This window comes from Oryctolagus cuniculus, chromosome 17 (assembly GCF_964237555.1).
Source record: "Oryctolagus cuniculus chromosome 17, mOryCun1.1, whole genome shotgun sequence".
Taxonomy (NCBI): Eukaryota; Metazoa; Chordata; class Mammalia; order Lagomorpha; family Leporidae; genus Oryctolagus; species Oryctolagus cuniculus.
Genome location: NC_091448.1, coordinates 2,310,657 through 2,328,918, shown reverse-complemented (window position 1 = coordinate 2,328,918; position 18,262 = coordinate 2,310,657).

Genomic DNA, 18,262 nt, shown 5'->3' with positions numbered 1-18,262 from the left:
CACGTCTTAGGCTCCAAACGTGCCCCTCCCCTCTCCCTCCCTCCGACTAAACCCGCCCCACCCACGAAGTGGCGCTGCCGTCTGCGGCCACACGGGGGCGCGCGGGAGCAACGCCGGAGCCCCGGCCACGGGCGGGAAGGATGCTGTGGTCACCGGCCGGGGTCCCTGGAGGGCCCCTGTCCAGGCACGAAGCACCCGCGAGACGACGAGCCCCGTGCCGCCCCCATCGCTCGGGCCAGCGGCCCCAGCGCTGAGGGAACTCCCAGCTCCTCAGACGCCAGCAAGCACGGCTCCTCTCTGCAAGGGCTGCCCCCAGCCCCACCCCACTGCCCGACCCACACCCCGGGGTCCCCAGGGTCCCCAGGCCCCCGGCTGGAGCAGCAGCGAGTGCTGGCTGGCGCCGGCGTGACCACGACCCCTGTCTCCAAGAGAGGCCCCGCCCTGCTGGGACCCCCGGTCCCTGCCACGTGTGTTTGCTCCGTGAGCACCCCCCCCCCCCATCCCGGGACTGAGCCGGCATGGACTTTAGAAAGGGGAAGAGAGACAGGAAAGAAGGGCGGGAGGGAGGGACGAGAAAGGACCGGAAGTTCGTGTGAGCCTCCCCAGCTGTCTCATCACTCAGGGCCCGCGACCCCTCCCTCCACGGGCGGCTGGGGTCAGCACCGCCAAAGCACACGGTCCGGATTCAAGTCCAGCTCCCGCCCTGCACCCCAGCCCTGGGCCTTGGCTTCCTGACCTGGGATCCCGGGGAGGAGTGGGAGCCATCTGGGGGTGGGGGGCGGCCTGGGATCCCGGGGAAGGAGTGCTGGCCGTCTCAGAGCATGGCCGGCTCTGGGATCCTTGGGGAGGAGTGGGGGCCGTCTCAGAGGGTGGGCGGCTCTGGGATCCTCAGGGAGGAGTGGGGGCCATCTCAGAGGGTGGACGGCCCTGGGGTCCGGGGGGGGGGATGGTGGCCGTCTCAGAGGGTGGGCGGCTCTGGGAACCCCCGGGGAGGAGTGGGGGCCATCTCAGAGGGTGGACGGCCCTGGGGTCCGGGCGAGGGGAGTGGTAGCTGTCTGGGGGTGGGGGCGGCCTGGGGTCCCGGGAGCTACCGTTGCACACTGCCAAGAACAGGGCCTGCATGGGAAGAGACGGGGTGCCCCTCCCTCTGAGAAAGTCCCACCCACCCCTTTTCAATACGCCTTTGAGTGCCGGCCAGCACAGCAGGGGGCACCCCCCCCATGTCAGAGTGCAGGTTCAAGTCCTGGCTCCTCCACTTCCGATCCAGCTTCCTGCTGACGCAACCGGGAAGGCGGCAGGCGGAGGCTCAGGTGCTTGGGCCCCCCCCCCACGTGAGAGACCCAGATGGAGCTCCTGGTCCCTGGCCCCCGCCTAGCCCAGCGGATGGAAGACTCTCTCTCTCTCTCCCTCTCTCTCTCCCTCTCTCTCTCTCTCTCTCTCTCCCCGCCTCTCTCCTGCTCTGCACATCAAGTAGATGAAAATAAACATTCGAATTTGCCTTGGAGCCCGCTGGTGCTTCCAGAAAGATCTGAACGCCTGTCCTGTGCGCACAGGGGGTCGGGCCCTGCACTGCAGCCGCTGGTGATGTGTCTGTCTGTGGCCTTGGGCGATCCTGGGCCCGTGCCACCAACTTCCCGCTCACCTCACAAAGGCCGGCTTAAAGACAAGGTGGATTTCCTACAACCACAGAAGACTGGGCCAACACTCGGCCCAGGAAGCTTCCGGAAGATCCTGCCCTCGCCCGGCCTCTCTGTGGGGCTGCACTGTGGCTCCCAGGCGCCCTGCCCCTTCCAGGCCAGCAATGGGGAGCGCGGGCCCCGGCTGGCCCTGACACCACACTGCCCCGTCAGCCCCACAGGCCCGGCCACCACGTCCCGAGGCCACGGCCAGGGCCAGGGACGAATCACACCGAGACATCGTGCACCCGCCAGGCTCCGCCAGCCCACGGCCACCTCCTAATCGGCCCATCCAGGCACAGGTGTGCACCAGGGCCCCATGTGGCCAGGTGAGCCCCCCTCAGAAAGCCCCCTTTGTCCAGAGGCTTCCACGCGGGCTGTGCAGGCTGTGTGGGTCTCCGGGAGGGGCGTCCGGGCGCGGAGGAATCCCAGCTCCCCCTCCCTCTGCTCCGGCTCTGATCTGCCGTGGGGGCCTCGCCACGTCTGCTGTCTTGGACGGAGAGCGGGGAGCGGGGCACACGCCCATTCAGAGAGGAAACAGAGAACTTCCTTTGGGGCCCATGAGGGGAGGGGCTCCCGCAGCCGGGCGAGCACCAGGGCCGCCCTGGACTGGGTCTCACATTTCAGTGTTAGACCACCTCATTAGACCCGGCAGGCATAACATGCATGTACACACACAGAGACCCGGCAGGCATGTAACATGTGTGTACACACAGACCCGGCAGGCGTGCAACATGCGTGTACATAGACCCCAGGCAGGCTGCAACATGCGTGTACACACAGACCCGGCAGGCGTGCAACATGCGTGTACACACAGACCAGGCAGGCATGCAACACGGGTGTACACACACAGAGACCAAGCAGGCGTGCAACACATGTGTACACACACAGCCCAGGCAGGCGTGCACGAAGCATGTACACAGAGACCAAGCAGCCATGCAACACACGTGTATATACAGAGACCAGGCAGGCGTGCAACACGTGTGTACACACAGACCATGCAAGCGTGCAACAAACATGTACACACAGAGACCGAGCAGTCATGCAACACGTGTGTACACACAGACCAGCTCTCGGGTGACTCTGTCGCCGCTGGCCTGGATGGGACACTGCGAAGTCACCGCCCTTGACAGCAGCTGGGAAAGACCCAAGTCAGAGGGGCCGCGGCCACTCCGGGTGGGCTCTGCGCCCTGCAGAGCTGCCCCGCGCCGCCGCCAGGCTGAGCGCAGGGAGCGACCCTGCCTCCCCTCCCCCACGCCGGCCGCCCCAGGTGCGTGGCAGGGATGCAGGCGCCTCTGTTGCCATGGTTACCCGCAGCCCGGGGTTCCCGCGCCACCCGCTGCGGCGGCCACAGTCCCCGGAGCTGGGGCGCGGGTGGAGCGGGGGTTCTGGGACCTCGCGCACCCCACAGACATACGCACAACACGCGCCGCATACACACACCCGTATGCAAATACGCACGCCGACACCGTGCACGCCTCCTCCCGCCGCATCCCAGACACACACACACACACACACACACACACACACACACGGGAGATCCCGGGGGACGCGCGCTCCGAGCAGGGCCCCGGGGTCCGCAGCCTGCAGTGCGGGCAGCAGCTCCCTCGGCTCCCGGCGGAGCCCGACCCTTGCAGTCACCTCCGGGCGCAGTTGGTCCTGACGCGGTAACCTGCACCCCGCCGCTCACCGCGGCCCCGAGCAGCCCCGGGCACTCGCACTGCCAGGGCCTGGTGCCCGCGCAGCCATCGGGGCGCAGGGGCCCAGGACCCCCAGACCTCAAGGCTGACCTGGATGGTGGGGGGAGGGCTGGAGGAGCAGCCAACCACTCTCACGGAGCGTCCAGCACTGGGCCCCCGGATGTGGGTGACACAGCTCTTGCCAGAGCCCCCCACTGCCCAGGCGTGGGCGGTTTTTCTCATTATCCACTCTGACAAGACTGGTGTAGACTGGATCCTGACCTGCTGGGATGACCCGCAGGTTCACCAACGGCGCAGGAACCATCTGGAACGCACAACCCGTCCCCCCGAGTAAGTCAGGTGTCCGACAACCCGGGAACTTCCGTGTTCCATACAGACCGAGATTTTCCTGTATTTACACGGATGGGGTCAATCAATCGATTGTATTGATCACTCAGTCCAGGTTCCAATACTGGGGGTCTCAGGGTCCCAGGAATACAGCATTTTAAGTCAACGCTCTGTGCGTGGTCGAACTGCGGAGGAATGGTTGGGTGAGCAGCTAATTATTTAAAAACATACAAATAGTTTAATTGGAAGAAAGTGCTGGGGCCTCTCACATCACGGCTTCCTGCCATGCACACCTGGGAGGCGGCGACGGCTCAGGTGCCCGGGCTCCCGCCATCCCCGTGAGTTCCCGCTCCCGGCTCCAGCCCTGCTGGGGAGTGAGCCTGCAGACTGGGCGGTGGGGGGGGGGGGTGTCTCTCTCTGTGTGCTTCTCATGAATAATGTAAAAGATTTTTTATTTGGGGGGGCGGTGTTGTGGCGCAGCGCGTTAAGCCGTCACCTGCGGCACTGCCGTCCCTCAGGTCAGCACCAGTCCAAGTGCCAGACGCGCTGCTAAGGCGCCCGGAAGGCAGCAGGTGATGGCGCAAGTGCTCCGGTCCCTGCCTCCCCCAGGGGGGACCCGAGTGGACTTCCAGGCCCCTGGCTTTGGCCTGGCCCAGCCCTGGCCACTGCAGCCATTTGGAGAGTAACACAGTGGATGGGAGAGCTGCGTGGGTGTCACTCTGCCTTTCAAATATCTGTTTTTTAAAAGACATTTATTTGTTTGAAAGGCAGAGTTACAGAGAGGGAGAGGCAGAGGCGGGGGGGGGGGGGTCTTCCATCCGCTGGTTCACTCCCCAAATAGCCACAACGGCCGGAGCTGGGCCGATCCAAAGCCAGGAGCCAGGAGCCTCCTCCAGGTCTCCCACGCGGGTGCAGGCACTCGGGCCGTCCTCCACTGCATTCCCAGGTGCATTAGCAGGGAGCTGGATTGGAAATGGAGCAGCGGGGCTCTAACAGGTTCCATATGGGACGCTGGCAGCTGCAGGCGCCGGCCCCTTAGAAGCTTTTAAAGAAGGAAGTACTGGCGTGTGCTGCAGTGTCGTGAACCCTGGGACATCCCGCCAAGGCAGGAAGCAGGCACAAAGGGCCGCGTGTTGGAGGATTCCAAGGAGTGCAAATCCGTGGGGGGAGGAAGTGGCTGCAGCTGGGGCTGGGGGTGGGGCTGAGGCTGGGTGTGGGGGTCAGGTTGGGGCTGGGGCTGGAGTGGGGATGGGGGTGGTGGTCAGGGTGGGGCTGAGGCTGGGGCTGGAATGGGGCTGGGGCTGGGGCTGGAGTGGGGGTGGGGCTGGGGGTGGGGGTCGGGGTGGGGTGGGCTGGGGCTGGGGCTGAGGCTGAGGCTGGGGGGTGGGGGTGGGGCTGAGGCTGGGGCTGGAGTGGGGCTGGGGCTGGGGCTGGAGTGGGGGTGGGGCTGGGGGTGGGGGTCGGGGTGGGGGCGGGGGTCAGGCTGGGGCTGGGGGGTGGGGGTGGGGCTGGGTGTGGGGGTCGGGGTTGGGGTTGGGGCTGGGGCTGGGGCTGGGGGTGAGGGTGGGGATGGGGCTGGGGCTGAGGCTGGGGTTGGGAGTCGGGGTGGTGGTCAGGGTGGGGCTGGGTGTGGGGGTCAGGGTGGGGCTGGGACTGGGGCTGGGGGTGGGGGAGCCGCCACTCAGGGCGCGGGTCGGTGGCGCGGCTAGGGGACTGTGCCAGAAGCCACCGCACCGCACATTTCTAAGTGACGGAAATGGTAACTGGAAACTTGGGAGTATTTCACCACAACTGAGAAAACAAAACCAGGTTGTGGGACTCCACCAACGGGGACACACAGCGGGAGGCTGGACAGCGGCCACGGCGTCGCCGCAGCGCGTCTGTGCCAGGCTCCCCACGGCCAGTCCCTGTGCTCTGGTGGTTAATAAGTGTGGCTGCTGAGGTCAGGCTGGTGAGGGGAGCCAGGGAGACAGCCTGTGTGTCCCTAGCGTGGACACCGGCGATGCCCCACTGTGGGGATACCCGCCCCGCCCCCACCACGGGACACTGGCCCCACCCCTACCACGGGGACCCCCGGGCACCCAGCTGCCCGGCCTTCCAGCCTCCCTGGGCCGGGCCACATGCAGGGTGTCAACAGACCCTGGTGAGTCAGCTGGTGCGGAGAGTGACACCTGTCAGTCACGGCCTGGCGCCCCATTGGATTGCTGGCTTTCCCCTCTCCCCGCCTCCCATTTGTTGCAGACTTGAGAAGAGCAGCCATGACACCTGCAGCAGGGGGCCTGGAAGAGCTGAGCACGCTGGCCGCTGGCCACAGGTGTGGCTCCTCCGGGGTCACCAGAGGGCCACGTTCACAGAGTGCAGGGTCAGGTAGAGGCTGCCGGGCGGGGGTGGGATGGGGGTGGGAGGGGGGCACGGCTTCCACTTTGCAAGTGAGGAAGTTTTGGCAATGGTGGTGGTGGCTGCACGCGACCTGGCGAACACAGGAGGTCCCAGCGGGGGCCACACATCACACCTGGCAGCCACACGTCACACTTGGCAGCCAACCACTGGAGGGGGGGTGGCCTGGCTCCTGGACAGCGCTTGGTGCTGCTTGGTTTAAGAAACATCACTTGGGCTGGCGCCGCGACTCACTAGGCTAATCCTCCACCTGGGGCACTGGCATCCCGGGTTCTAGTCCCAGTCAGGGCGCTGGATTCTGTCCCGGTTGCTCCTCTTCCAGTCCAGCTCTCTGCTGTGGCCCGGGAGTGCAGTGGAGGATGGCCCAAGTGCTTGGGCCCTGCACCCCATGGGAGACCAGGAGAATTGGCGCAGTGCCGGCCGTAGTGGCCATTAGGGGAGTGAACCAGCAGAGGGGGGACCTTTCTCTCCGTCTCTGTCTCACTGTCTATAACTCTCTCTCTGTCTCTGTCTCTCTGTCTCTCTCTGTCACTGTCTAACTCTGCCTGGCAAGAAAGAGAGAGAGAGAGAGAGAGAGAGAGAGAAAGATCACTTGAGGTTTTTCTTCTTTAAGAAAAAAAAAGGTTATTTCTTTAAAAGTCAGTGTAACAAAGAGAGAGATTGAGAGACACAGAGAGGTCTTCCATCCACTGGCTCACTCCCCAATGGCTACAATGGCTGGGGCTGATCAGGCTGAAGCCAGGAGCCAGGAGCTCCATCCAAGTCTCCCATGTGGGTGCAGGGGCCCAAGCACATGGCCCATCCTCCCCTGCTTTCCTGGGCAATAGCCGGGAGCTGGGTCGGAAGTGGAGCAGCCAGGACTCGAACTGGCACACATAAGGGAGGCTGCATCACAGGCATCCGCTGTCCCGGCTGCGCCACAGCGCCGGCCCTGGTGTTTTGGTTTTTCAGTGCTGTGCGTAACCTGTAACAGGAGAGAGAGCAGGTGTCCACGCTGTGTGCGCCTGTCCACACCCACGGAGGAAGTGAGCTGGCAGGAGGCGGGGTGCACCCGGGAAGGTGGCAGCAACCGAGCCACGTGCTGTGCCGGCCTGGAAGTGGTGGGGCCCCCCCACACACACACCTAGGCACAGACTGGTCACAGCCGGCCAAGGGCAAAGCAAAGCCAGAGGATTACTGGGCAGGATGTGGGGAACCCTGGCCGTGCAGAGTGGTTGCGGGAGAAAGGTTCGGCTTTCCAAGAGGGGATCGCAAAGCCAGCAGGAGCGGCCGGGGCAGCCCGGGCAGAGGAGAACGAACCGGCCAAGCGAAGGGTGTTTCCCCCTCGGCCTGGAGAGGGTTCAGCAAGTCTGCAGCTGACGCCGGGGCGCAGGCCAGCTGGGGACGAGGCAAGACCCCTGTCGACAGCCAGCCCTCTCTGAAGCCCCGGGAAGGCCCTTGTGCGGACACAAGGTGGGGTGAGAACCAAAGACGTGGTGGGCACGGGGCCCGCTCCAGTGTCCGGAGCCGCTCCCCGGTCCCCGGCACGACGATGCCCACGATCGGAGGTGGCAGCACGACCCAACCCGCTGCTCCAGCCGCTGGCCTTGCTCTGGGTTTGTTTCGTGTGCAGATACCAGCTCCCTCCTAATGTGCCACGTGGGTGCCGGGGCCCAGGCCGCCTTCTGCTGCTTTCCCAGGCGCATAGCAGGGAGCCGGATGCACGTGGAGCAGCCGGGACTCGAACCGGCTCCCTTAAGGATATCAGCATCGCACACGGAGACTGTACCCGCTACACCACAGTGCTGGCCCCCAAATCAATGCCATTTTAAAGATATTTTGTGGCATAGACACTTCACGGCAAACTCCTCAGCGATAAAAACGAATTCTCTGAATCGCAGAGTCAGGCTGGGAAGAGGCGGCGGTTCCATCTCCAGGAAATTCTAACGCCAGGGAGCCAGCGCCTAGGGCGGCCGGCAGAACACAGCTGACGGCAGGAGTCCGCAGGCGCCTCCTGCGGGTGCTCCTCACCTCCAGCTGTCTGAGGGCCTGGGTTCAATCCCCGGCTCTGGCTCCCACCTCCAGCTTCCCGCTAAAGCAGACCAGGGGAGGCAGTGGCGACGGCTCCCACAGCCGCCACCACGTGGGCACTCTGCACCAGGCCCCGGCTCCAGTTCTGGCGCAGCCCCCACCCCCGCCCCCACAAAGCTGTGCAGGTGTCTGGAGAGTGAACCAGTGGATGGGAGATCTTCTGTGTCTCTCTCTCTGTCTTTCAAATAAAAATGAAAATACATAACAAATAAGAGTTTAAATTTAAAAGTACACACCTGATAGAATCAAAAAGGAGAGAAAGATCCAACATGGGAAGCGGGATACACAGCAGACTCATAGAATGGCGGATGCCCTAAATAGCACTCTGGCCTCAGAATCAGCCTTTAAGGCATTCGGATCCGGCTAAAAAGCCCATGAGAGTATTTCAGGCATGGAAAGCCAAGACACTGTGGGGGGAAAAAAAAAAACCACACACCTAAATGAAAGATCTCTGTGAGATCCCAGTGGAAAGAATGGGCCATCAAAGAAGGAGGTACCTTTCTCTGAAGGGAGGAGAGAACATCCATTTTGACTATGACCTTGTCTAAATAAGGTCAGAGTTGGTGAACTCAAGAGGCTTCCATAGCCTTGGCAGTTCATGACAAGAGCCTCGGCTGATTACTGATGCCATAAATAGGAGTGTCAATTGTTAAATCAACAACAGGAGTCACTGTGCACTTACTCCCCATGTAGGATCTCTGTCCTTAATGTGTTGTACTATGCGAATTAATGGTAAAACTAGTACTCTAACAGTACTTTATATTTTGTGTGTCTGTGTGGGTGTAGTCTGTTGAAATCTTTGCTTAGTATTTACTAAGTTGATCTTCTGTATATAAAGATAATTAAAAATGAATCTTAATGAAGAATGGGATAGGAGAGAGAGTGGGAGATAGGATGGTTTGTGGGTGGGAGGGTGGTTATGGGGGGAAAAAACTTTTATAATCCAAAAGTTGTACTTTGAAATTTGTATTTATTAAATAAAAGTTTTTAAAAAATTTTTAAAAATAAATAAAAGTATACACCTTAAAATGAGAAAAAAAAATAATGGAAAAAATTTTGCAACTAAATAAACATTTTCGTTCCACTTTGTCATGAGTTTTTTTAAAAATATCTTTGTATTACACATGCAATAGATCAAGATACCTCCTTGAGATCTGTAATATTTAAGTATGTAAGTTAAACCTCGAATTTAAAAACTATTTTTGCCATTAGCGCTTGTTACTTTTATATATTTGCAAAACAAAACATGAAAAAAATTAAATGCACTATAAATATATTTTTACCATGAGCTTATATTACTATTTATATATGGAATACACAATGTATTCAAATGTAATTCAAGTCTACTAAATATATAAACGTTGGAATCAGAATGTGAGCCTCTTTCTCACACTGAGTGTACACTGCCTTTATGTACACGGAAAACACAGTACCTACGGAAGGTACAAGACCCAGTCTGAAATACCCGGTTTCCCTCCCCCACTCAGTGTGCACACCGGGACCCACGCCCAGTGCGGCCAAGCCCCTTCCTGCCTCTGGGTCACCGGTGGGGACAGAGCCAGCTGCAGATCTGTGAAAAGGAGCAGCCGGCATGGGGCCTGGGCGGGGCCCAGCCAGTAGGACAGGACTTCCTGCAGTGGACCGCAGTGGCCAGGCAGGAGCGCGGGGCCAGCCAAGGCAGCCCACAGGGGACCCAGCTGGTCTGGGCAGAAGCCACCTTCCCAGCTGTTGACCTGACAGCTGCAAAGTCCAAGCCCGGCAGGCAGGAAGGGCCGAGTGCCCAAAGCTGGGCCGGGCGGAGGCAGTACCACCAGCAGCGGTGGGGGTGACCAGGAGGGCGCACACCGTCTCGGGGTGGCAAGTGAATTGCTGGAGGGCTCCCTCCACTCCTCGTCAGTAACGTCACTGGGTCCCCTGGCTTGGTCCAGGTGGAAACAGGGATGCAGGCGGGACAAGCAGGCCAGCCCGGTTCGCGCCGTGGGAGGGTAAGGGCCGCTGGGCACGCGTCACCTGCCCGTCTCAGCTGGAAGCCACCTCTGCTCTCAGAGCCGCTGCAGCAGAGACCTGGCAGCTTGTCCACACCTGAGGGTGCACATGGCTGCTCAGAGGCCCCCGGGCACCCTGCAGCCCAGCCCATGCCCTGCACAGCCCCATCCAACCTAGACGCAGGCCCCGACTCTACACAGAGCCAGACCGGGAGGAGCAGGCCCGGAGCGGGGGTCCAGGGGGCTGGACAATCGCATTGTGATGCTTGGGACAGGGAGCCCGCGGTGTAGCCGGCGAGGCTGGGGTAGGTGCTTGGAATGCCAGGCTCGCTGTCCGTCCTGCTTTGTTCAGGGTCCCCCTCGTTCTAGCACCAAAAGCCTCGACCCGACCCTGACCCCTGGGACACACTGACCCCTGGCACACACTGACCCTGGCACACACTGACCCTGGCATACACTGACCCTGGGACACACTGGCCCTGGTACACACTGACCCCTACCTCTGGCACATACTGACCCTGGCACACACTGACCCTGGGACACCCACCCTGGCACACGCTGACCCTGGGACACACTGGCCCTGGTACACACTGACCCCTACCTCTGGCACACACTGACCCCTGGTACACACTGACCCTGGGACACCCACCCTGGCACACACTGACCCTGGGACACACTGGCCCTGGTACACTGACCCCTAGTACACACTGACCCTGGCACACACTGAACCCTACCCCTGGCACACACTGACCCTGGTACACACTGACCCCTACCCCTGGCACACACTGACCCTGGCACACACTGACCCTGGGACACCCACCCTGGCACACGCTGACCCTGGGATATGACTGTGGAACGCAGCTGCAGGAGGCAGTGGGACCTCGGTTCCCCCGCTGCGTGAATGGCTCAGGGTCGTGTGTCGTTGCCACCCGGGGGCTCCTGCCTTTGCCTGGCTCAGCCCTAGATGTTGTAAGAATTTAGGAAATGGACCGAAGCGTGGAGGATATCTCTCTCTTTCTCACTCTGCTTTTCAAATATAAAAAATATAAAAATTGGGCCGGTGCCGCAGCTCACTAGGCTAATCCTCCGCCTTGCGGCACCGGCACACCAGGTTCTAGTCCCGGTCGGGGCGCCGCATTCTGTCCCGGTTGCCCCTCTTCCAGGCCAGCTCTCTGCTGTGGCCCGGGAGTGCAGTGGAGGATGGCCCAAGTGCTTGGGCCCTGCACCCCATGGGAGACCAGGAGAAGCACCTGGCTCCTGCCATCGGATCAGCACGGTGCGCCGGCCACAGCGCGCTGGCCGCGGCGGCCATTGGAGGGTGAACCAATGGCAAAAAGGAAGACCTTTCTCTCTGTCTCTCTCTCACACTGTCCACTCTGCCTGTCAAAAAAATAAAAAAATTAAAAATATATAAAAATTAATACATCATCTTTTTTTTTTTTGACAGGCAGAGTAGACAGTGAGAGAGAGAGAGAAAGGTCTTCCTTTTGCTGTTGGTTCACCCCCCAATGGCCACTGCGGCTGGCGCACCTTGCTGATCCAATGGCAGGAGCCAGGTGCTTTTCCTGGTCTCCCATGGGGTGCAGGGCCCAAGCACCTGGGCCATCCTCCACTGCACTCCCTGGCCACAGCAGAGAGCTGGCCTGGAAGAGGGGCAACCGGGACAGAATCCTGCGCCCCGACCGGGACTAGAACCCGGTGTGCCGGCGCCACAGGTGGAGGATTAGCCTATTGAGCCACGGTGCTGGCCACATCATCTTAGCAATAATAAAAACTCCCAGGAAGGGTAGGAGTTTGGCCTTGTGGTCCACCCCGCTGTTAGGGTGGCCCTGTCACATCACACACGAGTGTCTGCCTTTGGTCCCTGGACCCAGCTCCCTGCGAATGCACCTGGTGGGTGCAGTGATGGCTCACGGACTTGGGCTCCCGCCACCCACATGGGACACCTGGATGAGTTCTGAGCTCTCAGCTTTGAAAAAAAAGTTTTTGATTTATTTGAAAGGCAGAGTGACAGAAACAGAGAGACATAGACATAGACATAGTGACAGACATAGAGAAAGAGAGAGACAGAGAGAGAGAGAGAGAGAGCGAGCATCTGCTGAGTCAATCCCCGAAAGGCCACGGCAGCCAGGGAGCCAGGACCTCCGTCCTCGCCTTGCACGTGGTGCACTGGGGCCATAGCCTGTTGCCTTCCAGGTGCATTAGCAGGTGGCAGGACTGGAAGTGGAGCCTCCAGAGTGGGAGCTGATGCTTGGTGTGTGACGCCAGCGTCCCAGGCACACGCAACCCCTCCTCCCCCAGCCCCCAGACATGATGAACTTGAGCTTTAAACGGTGACGAAGTCCAGTTTGTCAAATTTTAATAATAACTGGGGCTGGCACCGTGGCACAGTGGGTGAAGCTGCTGCCTGCAGTGCTGGCATCACTTATGGATGCCGGTTCAAGTCCCAGCTGCTCCTCTTCTGATCCAGCTCTCTGCTGCGGCCTGGGAAAGCAGGAGAAGATGGCCCAAGTGCTCCGGCCCCTGCACCTGCATGGGAGAGCTGGATGCAGCTCCTGGCCCAGCTCCAGACATTGTAGCCAACTGAGGAGCGAACCAGCAGACAGAAGATTCTCCCCTCCCCCCAACTCAGACCTTTAAAAAAATTGAAATCCATGCATAGTTTTTTCATAATATGCAATTTCCGTGAACATTTTAAGAACCCCCCCATACAGGGTTAACAAAATGTAAACTGCTCCCAGGCCACAGACAGATGAGTGCGACGCTCTGAGCCAATGCTGGTGTCGGCCCTGACCAGCACACGGCCCTCGGACAACAGGGCCTGCGGGCATCCATCTTTGGATCTTTGCAGATGGAATCAGAGATCTCGAGAGGCACTCACCCTGCACTCAGCGCCCTGAGTCCGAGGCCTGCGTCTACACAGGAGACAGGAGGGAGAGACATGGGCGGCAGCCACCTGTAGCCACCCCCCAGCCGCACAGCGCGGCCCAGCTCACACCTGGAGTTCAGACGTGGCCTCCATAACTCTGAGAGTCCTTTCTGTCATTGGAAAGCCACCAGGAGCTGACATCATGGTGCAGCGGGTTAAGCCGCCACTCATGACGCTTCGACCTCGTATCAGAGCGCCTCTTCCAGTCCGGGCTGTTGGGCTTTCCATCCAGATCCCTGCTTATGCACCTGGGAAAGCAGCAGGGGCTGACCCAAGTGCTTGGGCCCCTGCCACCCACGTGGGAGACCTGGAAGAAGCTCCTGGCTTCAGCCTGGCCCATCCCCGACTGTTGCAGGCATTTTGGAGGTGAACCTGTGGGTGGAAGACCGCTCTCTCTGCAACCCTCTGCCTTTCAAATAACTAAACTAATTGATCTCTTTATAACTGAAGGACCCACTCTGTGATACTTTGTCACAGCACAGAAAGCAAATGCAAGATTGTTGCAAGCTGAGGCTAACAAATAGGAGCTCCCTCCGCTTCTGAGTGCTATCCCGCATCAGGGGTAATTCATAGTCCAAAAACATTAGATGGAAACTTCCAGAAACACACAATTCCTGTCTGGACTATCCCGCCATCTTGCTCTGTCCTGCTGATGTCCGGTGCGGCCACTCTGAACAGCACCCGCCTGTCGGGACGGCTGTGTCACAAAGCTGACGCCCACAGCAAACCTCCTGCTTGTGTAGCTGGGACATACAAGACACGAGGCTTCCGCCTCCCGGAGGAACAGTCCAGACAACACACCCGAGACAGCGGCCAACGCTGCCCTCGTGGGAGCCGCTATTTCCGAGTGCACACGGGGTCCACTAGGACACCTTACTCCCAGCAACTGGAATGAGAGAACTTCCGACCCGGGGCTGCGGGGACGCGGCTGTGCCTCGTGAGCTGCAGAGATGGTGTGGGGGCCACCCTGCCAGTCTGCAGCCACCAGGGCGGCCGCCACTGCAGACCGCTTCTCTCTGAGTCCAGCGCACAGACAAACTTGTTTCTTTTGAACAAGCGCACCGTGATGCAACACAGGCTAAGTCGTAGAAGCCACTCACCCTCCGACGGCCGGCGGCTCCCCGGAGAAACGGTGGTGGAGCCTGTGGAAAGGCCAAGAGGGTGGCGTCGAGTCTGCGCACCTGCTGGGGCGTGAGCCGGGCAGGGCAGCGTGTGTGGGACAGGAAGAAGCGGCGGGAGGGCAGCTTCGAGACAACAGCCCGCGTCCTGGCCGGGACGGGCACTCTGCCAGTAGGGAGACCAGGAAGTGACAGCGGTGGTGGTCCCCAGAGTAGAAAGTGGGCTCTGGGTATGGGGAGGGGAGGTCCTTTCACCGTGGCACCCTGGGCAGGCCCCTCTCCCGGCTGGGTCCACAGCCACAGAGGCCCATGTGGCGGAGAAGCAGAGATCGGAGGGGTAGGGCGGGGGAGGGGAGGCATCGGCCACCGGGCTGCTGGCCAGCGGCTGCCTTGCACCACTGGGAGCCGGCTCAGGCCCACACCCACCCAGCCAAACTAGACACTGTCTGGGTCCCCCGTCCTCACGTGCTACAATCCCCCACCCTTCAGATCGCAGTTTTTACAATTTTGGAAGTTTTTTTCTGATTTTGAGATCTTGGGGACGGGACCCAAGTCTAAACACAATGCTTATCCATGTTTCATACGCACCTTATACACGTAGTGTGAAAGGAATTAGGACCAGCTCTGTGGCACAGCCGGCCAAGCTGCCACCTGTGATGCCGGCATCCCGTATGAGCATTGGTTCAAATCCCGGCTGCTCAACTTCCAGGCCAGCTCCCTGCTAACGGCCTGGGACAGCAATGAAAGATGCCCAAGTGCTTAGGCCCCTGCCAGCCCCGTGGAGACCTGGATGGAGTTCCTGGCTCAGCGTGGACCAGCAGATGGAAGATCTGGCTGTTCCCCCCTCTCTCTGTAACTCTGCTTTTTAAATAAATAGTTTAAAAAGGTAATTGTATACTTTAAATAATTTGTGACATGAGACAAAGCCTCATGGTGAGGAACTGTCCACTTGTAGTGCGAGGTCGGTGCTCAGAAATTGTCAAAGGGGTAAGCTTTGGGCACAGCGGCCAGGACAGCTGGGTCAGTACCAGCCTGGCCTGTCTGGCGCCAGCTCCTGGCCCCGGCTTCCTTCTCACTCAGACCCTGGGGGCAGCGGTGTTGGCTCCAGCAACTGGGTTCCTGCAGCCCGCAGAGGGGACATGGATTGGATTCCTTTCTCTGCTCCCAGCTTCAGCCCAGCCTGGCCCTGGCCATTCAGGTTTTCAGGGGATAAACCTGCTGGTGGGAGTGGGAGAGCCCCCCACCTCTCTCTCCCTCTCTCTCTCTCTCTCTCTGTGGGGGGGCACTGGCCTCACAGGGGGTCTGCCACGCTGTCTCCGAGGGTTTACCTCGAGGGCCGAGCCCGTCTCCAGCACGGGCAGAGCAGTGAGCCCACCGGTGAATTGTGCGTCTGCTCACCACTCGGAGTCCCTAAACTAATTAATTATGTGGTTTTAAATAAGCACTTCTCCCTAGATTTTAGACTTAAGTAGTTTATAACTTGTGAATATAGTGCATCTCGGGCCGCTGTTGTAGCACAGCGGGCAAAGCTGCCGCGTGCCCTGAACACTCTTTTGTGAGTCCCGGCTGCTCCCACTTCTGAGCCAGCTCTCGCCTGGGAAAGCAGTGGAAGACGGCCCGAGTGCTTGGGCCCCTGCACCCGTGTGGGAGACCCTGATAAAACTCCTGGCTCCTGGCTTTGGTCTGGACCAACTTGGGCCGTTGCAGCCTTTGGGCAGTGAACCAGCAGATGGAAGATCTCTCTCTCCCTCTCTCTCTCTCTCCCTCTCTCTCCATAGCAATGCCTTTCAAATAAATAAAATACATAGAAAGAAGGCAGGCAGGCCTCTCACCCGGGAAAGCTGCCTCATCCCATTGGACCCTGTGACGGTTCTGCACCAGGCAAAGCTCTCGGCACAAAGCCGCTGCGGCAGGTGGCACCACCGTGAGACGGGGTGTGCAAATGCCCCTATGTGGAGTGTGCTGTGCACCGGGACGCCCTGGCCACACTCACGACTGCGGCGCACTGAGAAGAGCTGACGGAGGGGACAGAGGCAGCCCCGTCCGCCTGGGCACAGCCTGGGGACAGCGGAGCGGCAGCGGCACACACGCCCGGCACACACCAACATGAGCCGTTTGCCACTGCAGTGCTTTGACGCTAAGCAGCTGGAACCAGGGACCGGGCGGCTGGCAGAACTCACACAAGGCACCGCGTAAGAGACAGCTTCGTGCAACCCACACCCCCATGAGGGGTTCTCACCTGTCTCGCAAGAGGTCAGCTGTCCACTTCCCACTTCCTGTACCTGTGTTCCTTAACCGGGGCCAGGGTGGTGGGGGTGGGCTCCGATCTGGGCAGGGCATTGGAGCAGGACAGTCCCTGGAGCTTATGTAGCGGCCACGTCTGCCACAGTGGACCCCGGAAGGCCCCTTGGCCAGCCACGGCGCCGCTCCCCAGGGCCCTGCTGCCTGCCCCCGGCAGAGGGGAAGGGCGGCTCCCAACCTGTACCTGCCACAGCTCCAGGTTCAAGTTCCCTGTAAAGCTTTGTAAGACATGGTCTGATCAGAGGGTGCCATGGGCGCACCCAGGGGTCAGGGGCTCAGGGCGGGGCCCAGCCGCTCTCAGGAAACCAGCAGCCTGAGGAAGCCCCAAGGTGCCCGGGGGTGCTTATTTTTACTTGAGTGCTGATATGTAAGCACCACCTGTCGCCTGCATATAATATTTACCCGTGACATACACAGGAATGGCGGGACATGACGTGGCCAGCCCTGAGCCACACGGAGGGGAGGGGCGGTGACCGCACAGAACACGGGTGTGGCACGTCCTCAGACCACGTGGCCGCAAGGGGCTGGCTTCCGGCTGCAGGTGCTCTGAGTATTAGGAGACTTAGTATAAGACTTAGTATAAGGAGTTCCGGCGGCTCCCGCGGCCCCATCCAGCCTCCCCCGCCCAGCCCTGTGCTAGTGTCAATCACAGGTCTCTGCCTGCTGGCTCCACGCTGGGCACGCAGCCCCTGACCTTGGCCCTTGATGGTCAACCCACAGGCGTGGCATCCACAGACAGCTTTCCGGGTGGTGCCTCGGAAGCGGAGCCTTGAGGCCGCCGCTGGCCCACGAAGCAGCGTTCACGCCCCGCCAGCTGTGCCTTCTGCCTCCGCCTGTGCGCTTCGTACCTGGTGAACATCCCCTCTTTGTTTATTCTGGGGAGGGGGGGGCTGGACTCTGTTAGACGAGGGGCTAGGAAAGCAGCCCACACAGCACGCAAGCGTCAGGCGGAGCGGAGAAGCGGTCTCGGGCCGGCTCCTTCCTCTCCTGACTGATCCGCAGCTGTGCCAGCCGCAGCGTCCTCGACTCCGACTCCAAGCACCCCCGCCCCAGTGCTCCCGGGCCTCTCCCTAGAATGGGCCCTGCGAGCTGCAGCGGCCCCCAGCCCCTGCAGGGCTCCCCCACACCTGGCCCACCGCTGCAGCTGGGATGCCTGCCGCCAGCCAGCACCGCGAGCACGTCCACTGGGTGCGCTGCGCGCAGAGCGGCCGAGCTGGCTCCGACGGGATCTTCAGTGAAAACAGCCTCTCCTTTACGTAAGCACACGTGAGGGCAGGTCACCCACACACACACGCATGCACACACACAGACATACACACGCATGCACACACATGCACACACATGGACACACAGAGACGTGCACACACACAAACATACACATGCATGCACAGACGCAGACACACACAGACATACACACAGACACGCACACACATGGACATACACACACAGATGTGCACACATGCACGAACATACACACACATGCACACACATGGACATACACACACGTGCACACAGATGCACACGCGCACACACACAATCATACACATGCACGCACACACGCATACACACGGACATAAACACACAGACGGATGCACACACAGACACGTGCACACACACACACATGCACACACAGACATACACACATGCACATGGACATACACACGCACGCACACAGACGCGCGCACACACACACACACAACTCCACGACTCACTTCCAGGGCTGGGCTCCCTTCACGGACAGCACCTGTACAGGGCACTC